Genomic DNA, 7,621 nt, shown 5'->3' on the forward strand with positions numbered 1-7,621 from the left:
GAATATTTCGGGAAAATAACCTCGAAATAGTGGTGTACTTTTTTAACAGTGAAATGGCAAAGGTGGATTTTTTTTCTTTTGCTGGGACTCGGGAACGCAATTTTCCTTAGGAAATTCCGTGCAATCTTGATTTTTCTCAGCAAATTCCCAGAAAATCCAAGGAACACGGAAAAGGCCTTAGGTTTCTTGGCAGAAAGAAAATTATATCTAAATAAGAAAACATGATGTGCTTCAATAACCGTATGTACAATATCCTGCAAATAACTAAATTGTTCGTGCATTTCTTGAGTACATAAAGTGTAAGAAATTTAATAACCCATAAACTTATTCACTTATAATACTTTATTATATCAATAACATTCACAAGGGGGCACCCATGTTTGCACTGGAGACATTTCGATCTGAAGTCGAATGCTCTACCACTGAGCTATACCGCCTAGATTATTCAAAAAGAGGACAAGAAGACAAATTTTTTGCTGAATCTATCAAATATTTCTTAATTTGATTAGAATTGGACATGAAGCCCTGCGTTGATAAGCTAAGCTGATCTGTTTTTGGGATCTTGTATTTCAAAATTGCTTTCACTATTCGCTCATCTTTCCCTAATTTTATTAAGCATACAGAATAATAGCAGAAAGCTTGTGTTCAAAAACGGCAAGGAATCCGATTTCGATGCTTGGTCATGTTAAATAAAATCAACAGACTTTAAACAACAGCTAATATGGTTTCTTGGTAGAAAGAAAATTAGATATAAATAAGAAAACATGGTATGCTTCAATAACCGTACGTACAATTTCAGAAATAACTCAATGGATTAAGTATTTCTTGAGTACATATAGTCTTGTCAATAATAATCACAAGGGGGCACCCAGGTTTGAACTGGGGACATTTCGATCTGCAGTCGAATGCTCTACCACTGAGCTATACCCCCTTAATCGGTTAAAAAAGACAAAATAACAAATTTTGTGCTGAATCTATCAAATATTTCTTAATTTAATTAGAATTGGACATGAAGCCCTGCGTTGACAAGCTAAGCTGATCTGTTTTGGGATCTTGTATTTCAACAGCTAATTTTGTTTCTTGCTAGAAAGAAAATCAGGGCTAGATAAGAAAACATGGTATGCTTTGTTGTAGAGTTTCACACTAGGTGGCTTGCGCCACCTAGGGGGGAGGTCTAACTATGAAAGAGGAAATACACTCAGTTGAGACTGGACACTAGCAACCACAACATGGTGTCAGAAGTGTGTTGAGCCTATAATTATTTAGAGTAGATTAAGATGTGATCAGGCCTGTTACGATCACATTCTCATCGATCAGTTTTGTTATTTGATAGTTACGAGCAGTGTTAGGTATTTTTGGGGTTGTTATTTCCATGTGTTGTTGACTAAAAGACTTGTTTAAACGTGTTGGAAACTGTCGTGAACTGTGTGGTAACACACATGATGGGGTCTTGGCTGTATCGGTGTATATGTCCAATATCGTTGATCTCACGTGGTTAGTGTGGCGAAACCATAGTGTGTGTCCTCAATACTAGGGCTATTCAGCTGAATATTTCGTCATGGCTACGTCGTTACGGGCTCCTGAGCCGTTTTCGTTTACCTCGTTTGATTTAGCCTCGGAATGGCGCATGTTGCGCCGCCAATTTGAGTACTTTATCATGGCTACTCGTAAAGATGAAAAAGACCAAGAGGTCATTGTTGGTGTGTTGCTCACGCTACTTGGTGTTTAGGGTCTCCTCGCATCACAATCATGCGATTTTCATCGCCAACCGAATCGGCGAGATTCTTTGTCATTCAAGTCCCAATTATTGGGTTATTTCAGTAAATATACAATAAGGTTACCTTGAGTTGGAAATGATGCTTTTATTTAATACTTCTTAGATCAGAGAGAGATGACACGTTTTGGGTCTTAACAAGGCAGAGAGAGAGAGAGATCATCTGCAACACTAAAAAAGGCTAGGCCGTGAAAAAGAGATAAGTGACAACACACACCATCTAGTGATGGAAAAACAAAGAAGAGTGACGGTTACAAACAACACTTCCCCTTAACCGGAAACTGGAAAACAAAATTAGGATGAATAATCAATTCAGGACTCCGTACGTAGGCTCCGGGATTTCTCTGATTGTTGGTAAGGCTAAATTTCAGTCTGTTGAAGAATTTGGGCCTAGAATAGAAAGCACAGATATTAAATTACGAGAGATTTCGAAAGCATCGCGTGGTAAAGCTTATGTAAACACATCAGCAAGTTGGTTTTTGGTGGAAACGTATTGCACGCTAATGATACCATCTGATTGGCTTTTTCGAACATAATGATATGGCACCTCAATGTGGTTTGTGCGCTTGTGATGTTCAGGATTTTTGCTGAGATGAATAGCGCCTTGGTTGTCGCAAAACAGTACTGTTGCCGTTTTCTGGACCATACCAATATCTTGAAATAAGTTTCGCAACCAGGCTACCTGTCTTGTTGTCTCACATGCTGCAACATACTCAGCTTCTATTGTGGACAGAGAAACACATTGCTGTTGTCGGCTTCACCAAGTCACTGGTCCACCGTTAACATAACAACATAACCAGTAGTAGGCTGGCGTGTGTCGGTGTCTCCCGCATAGTCGGCGTCACAAAAAACAACAAGAGTGTTGATGTTGTTGCTACCGAAACAGATCCCATAGCTTTCAGAACGCTTTACATATGCCAAAATACGTTTAACAGCGTTTATGTGGGATTTGTCGGGGTTGGACGAATGTTTGGCTACTTGGCCAACAGCAAAATTAAGATCAGGACGGGTGACACATAAATGAATGAGAGCCCCAACAGCATTACGATAAGGAAATTTTGTTAATGAATTCAAATGAGTTGAGAAACAGATAGGCGACTATTTGAGTCAGCTGGGATGCTAACTGCATCACAGTTTTGCATATTAAATGCGGACACAAGATTTGCAACATACGATGGATGAGACACATACAGTTTACGGTTGGGCCGGTCACGAGTAATATGAAGTCCAACCAAACGATCAACTACTTTAGGTTTGATTTCAAAATGAATTTGGAGATAGGAAAAAAGATCAGAGACAAGTTGGGCAGCGTTACACACCAATCGCCCGTCATCTACCCATAAACAAAAAATGAGGTAGAAACCATCTTTTCGATAATGGTACAAACATGGATCTACCGTACTAGCAACCAAAACAAATTTAGTGGCAAGGCCATCAAATTTAGTATTCCATACTCTTCCGGCTTGTTTTAAGCCATCAAGGGATTTGTGGAATCGATAAACATCCCCTTCCCGCCCTTCAATGCAAAATCTCTTGGGCTGCTTAAGATAGATCTCTTCGGTGAGCTCACCGTAGAGAAAAGCGGATGAGACATCAAATTGGAATAAATCGAGGTCTTCTGCAGCAGCAATCGATAAGATAATGCGTAAAGAGTCTTATTTAACAACAGGGGAGAAAGTTTGGTCAAAATCAATCCCAGCCTTTTGCGAAAATCTTTTTGCAACTAAGCGGGCACGAAATCGCTCTACCAGACCAACTATGGTACGTTTGACTGCATACACCCAACGACATTAATTTATTGTTCGATTTGAGGGACGGAGCACTTAAGTCCAAGTTTTCAGGCGGTTTCAGGCATCTATTTCGGTTTGCATGGCAAAAGTCCATTCTTTGGCATTGCTACTAGCGATTGCATCGTCATAATAAAATAGGTTGTCTGGATCGGGAAATGCTAGTGTGTCAAGTTGTGTTATGAAAGACTGGATAAATTTGGGTTTTCGAATACGGTTAGAACGACGGAGAGGTGGTTCGAAACCATCAAAATTTGTGACAACATCACGAGGTGATAGAGAGTCAGGAATAGGGTCAATTGTCGCGGGGGATTCAGTAGGTAAATCAGTGATTTCTTTTTCAATTGGGGAGTCAATATTTCGAATGAGTTCTGTTTCAGATTGTTTCGAAGTTGCTGGAATGGCTTTTATGGCAACAGGGGATTCGCAAAATATCGCATCACGGCTTACTGTAATCCTGCGGGTGGAACGATCGAAAAATCTATAAGCTTTTTGCGTTTCACTGTAGCCTACAAACAGAAGTTTGTGACTTTTGGGATCTAATTTTTGTCGTAGTGATTTGGGTATGTAAACATATGCGAAAGATCCGAATATACGAAAATAGGAAACGTCAGGTTTTCGGCCATACCAAAATTCAAAAGGAGGGGTTTTGGTAGTTTTGCCATGAATACGGTTATTAATATAGACAGATGTGTTAACTGCTTCTGCTCAGAGATCACGAGGTAAATTTAAATCAAGTAGACTACTCATGGCGGATTCCATAAGGGTCCTGTTGGATCGTTCACTAACACCGTTTTGCTCGGGTGTGTACGAAGCACAGGTTTCGTGTCGAATACCGTTGGCAGAACGTTACTGGTTAAAATCCCCATCTACATACTCCCCCCCATTATCAGAACGCAGAATTGAGAGGTTAACATTCGAGCAGCATAGATTTGAAAATGGTGGAAGGCTTGACATTTAGTTTTTAGGAAGTAAACAACCCGAAAACCCGATGCGTCGTCTTGGAAAAGAACATAATATAGGGAACCAGTAATAGAGGGAACACTCATTGGGCCGCAGAGATCGGAGTGAACAATCTCACCAATTTTTCTTGCTCGGCGACGATCTGAGTTTGGAAATGGTTTTCTATGGCTTTTTCCTAGAGCACATCCTTTACAAGGCTTGGGATCAACAGGATCTTTTGATAGGCAAAGACCAATGACTGCATTTTCTGTCTCCAATTTCTTTATGACTGCATGATGGGCATGTCCGAAACGGCGATGCCATATATCGAGAGAAATAGCAGGAAAAGCAACTGAAATTGTACCTGGCACAGTTGATGATGCAGCTATCGAATTCGATCTTTCTGGTGACAGAGCTTTGAAGTTAAGTTGATAGAGATCTTTGTCAGCGCGAGTCCCGGTCAGTTCAAGGTTGTTACCACGGCACATTTTGACAGATTGTTTCTCAAAAACGGCTGTGATTCCACGGTTAGTTGTTTTTCCAATGGAAAATAAGTTTACTCCGATACCAGGAACATAGAGGACGTCAATGAAGAATTCCGTAATGGACGTCAGCACTAATCGTGACTTGAATCTTGATATCATCTTTAACCAATGGTTGGTTATCTTTGCCAACACCTTTAAAATTCCATTGGTGGGAGACAGGTTCAAAAGAAGTGAAGTATTCGCGATGCTCTGTCATGTGTTCAGTTGAGGCGGAATCAGCATACCAATCATTTAAGTTTAGTTGGCTGAGATCAAATGCAGCAAAAGCATGTTCGAGGTCAAACGCCCTTTTGCTAGGGGTTTCTTTTTCACCTTGTGAATCGTGATTGATTGCCAGATTAGCCACAGAGCCTTTCTTTTCTTGGTCACGTTGCGCCTGTGCTTCTCTTTGATGTCTCTGAAGTGAACGACATTCCTCACGAACATGATTGTTGAAGTTGCAGTAGGTACATTTAACTCGCATCTTCTTGGATGGCTGGTGTAGTCCGGTCGGGCTAGGTTTTAACCCCAAACAAATTGTAATAAGTTGTTTTTTACATGAGCTGTGTTTATATCCCTTTGATCTATGCCCTGTTGGCAAAATTGGGTTTATATTTCATGAAATAACTTGAAAAGTAAAACTAGCTCCCGGAAATCATTTATTGGGGTGGTAAAGGATAAACCGCCGATTAAAATGAGACCTTAACGGATGAGGAGCGAACTCTAGTTCACTATCGGCAACGATTTTCGTTGTCATGATTTTTACAAAAGAGCCGTGTAAAACACGGACGCGTTTTTAGGGGGAAAAAAAGAGGTGACCAGCTAAAAGTGGCTGTGAATTTCACACTTTTAAGGTTATGTAAACAAAATTTAGCCTGAATGTAAATGAGGGAATAACTAACAAAGTTCATTTTTTCAAATTTCTATTTTATTGTATTTTAATAGTTTTAATCGAATCACAAAAACACGCATATTTTAAAAATTAAAATAAGTACACTAAATATTAATATTTTTCGGGAGCTTTTTAACAGGGCATAGATCAAAGGGATATAAACACAGCTCATGTAAAAAACAACTTATTACAATTTGTTTGGTCTGGATCTATTTCTACAGTAAGCATGGCGGTGACTATTCGAACGGCAGGTTGAGCACCACATCTTAGAAGATCCAGCATTTCTTTCTTGCCCTCGGGGGTATCTTAAATTTCCTACCAAAGCAACATCTTGTTCTTGATTTCAGACAGTCCCCTCTTGATTTGTTCTATGTTCCAACATGGATTCTGACAGCAATAATTTGGAAATACAGTTGGCCTTAGTCTTCGCTGCGTTCGGAAGTAAGCCCCATGATTCTCGAAAATTGGCATATTGTGGTGGGAGTGTCATCAACACTTTAGAGACCACTTGGTTGTCATCGATGGGAGATCCTAAATCTCTTAATTGGCCCACCATTCCTTCAATCTTTGAAAGATGTGTCATCATGTTGTCATTTCCTGTATGTGTATACTGGTAGTGACGATCGATTAAAACAAAAAGATTCTCGGCAGCGTTTTGTTCGTATTGGTGTGTGAGTCTGGCCCACATTTCATGTGATGTGTTACATTCCAGAAGGAATCTGCGAACACCTATGAGAATGATAAATAGTTATAATTCATCTCTGTTCCATTTTAGTAATGAAATTTGTATGAGATAATAAGAAGTCTAATCCCTATGGGAATGTAATAGTGAAATCTCTATGAGATTGTGAAAATAGGGTCAATGTGACAGTGTAGGCTATGCCTTTTGGCTCGTTTGAGGAATCCCTATGGGATTGAATCTGAATCAGTTGTGCTGAAAAGTAAGTCTTGTGCTTGTAAATCTTTGTCGTTCCATTCTTGAATGGCTACTTGCTGTGTTGGAACACCTTCTTCTTAGTATTGGAATGCCAGCGTTATCCATCTCTTGAATTGGGCAAATGGAGGTTCCATAAATAACTTTGTCTAACTTATGTACTTTAAGTACAATAAAAACTTGCTTTTTCCAGAATGTAAAGTTATTCACATTAAACTTTTCAATATGACTTGTCTTTTTGGCACTGTAAGCCATGCTTTCAACCTGAAGATAAATTATGCATGTGATTACAACTATAAAGCGGTTTTTTACGTAATACCTGGGTCCATAACCTATTGGGTTATTTCAGTAAATATACAATAAGGTTACCTTGAGTTGGAAATGATACTTTTATTTAATACTTCTTAGATCAAAGAGAGATGACATGTTTTGGGTATTGACATGGCAGTGAGAGAGAGAGATCTACACTGATCTCCAATCAGTGGAAATTTATATTCGGTAAGGATAACCCGGTCGACAACTTTACTAGAGGCGTCACGCCTGATTGCTTCAAATCTAACTGTCGGTGGTTGACAGGTTCAATTCAGTTGCAATTGTCAGCCCCGCAGCCAGTGATTGTGAGTCAAGCAGGAGATCCCGACTCATTCATCGTTCGGTCAGTATGTGCCCTGAATGTCTCGCCTTATCCCTTAATGGTCCCATCGCCTGTCGTGTCAAATTTTATTGCTGATAGCCAAGACGGCCTTGCCCGGTTAAAGCGCGATGTGG

At 39.8% G+C, this 7,621-nt stretch overlaps 1 non-coding gene across 1 annotated transcript; it reads right to left on the reverse strand.

Annotated features, from left to right (window-relative positions):
* Positions 1-859: 859 nt before the first annotated feature.
* On the reverse strand, positions 860-931 carry Trnac-gca. The gene has a single exon. It is a non-coding gene; the product is annotated as a tRNA-Cys (tRNA).
* Between the last annotated feature and the right edge of the window lie 6,690 nt (positions 932-7,621).

This window comes from Daphnia magna, linkage group LG7 (genome assembly GCF_020631705.1).
Source record: "Daphnia magna isolate NIES linkage group LG7, ASM2063170v1.1, whole genome shotgun sequence".
Lineage (NCBI taxonomy): Eukaryota > Metazoa > Arthropoda > Branchiopoda > Diplostraca > Daphniidae > Daphnia > Daphnia magna.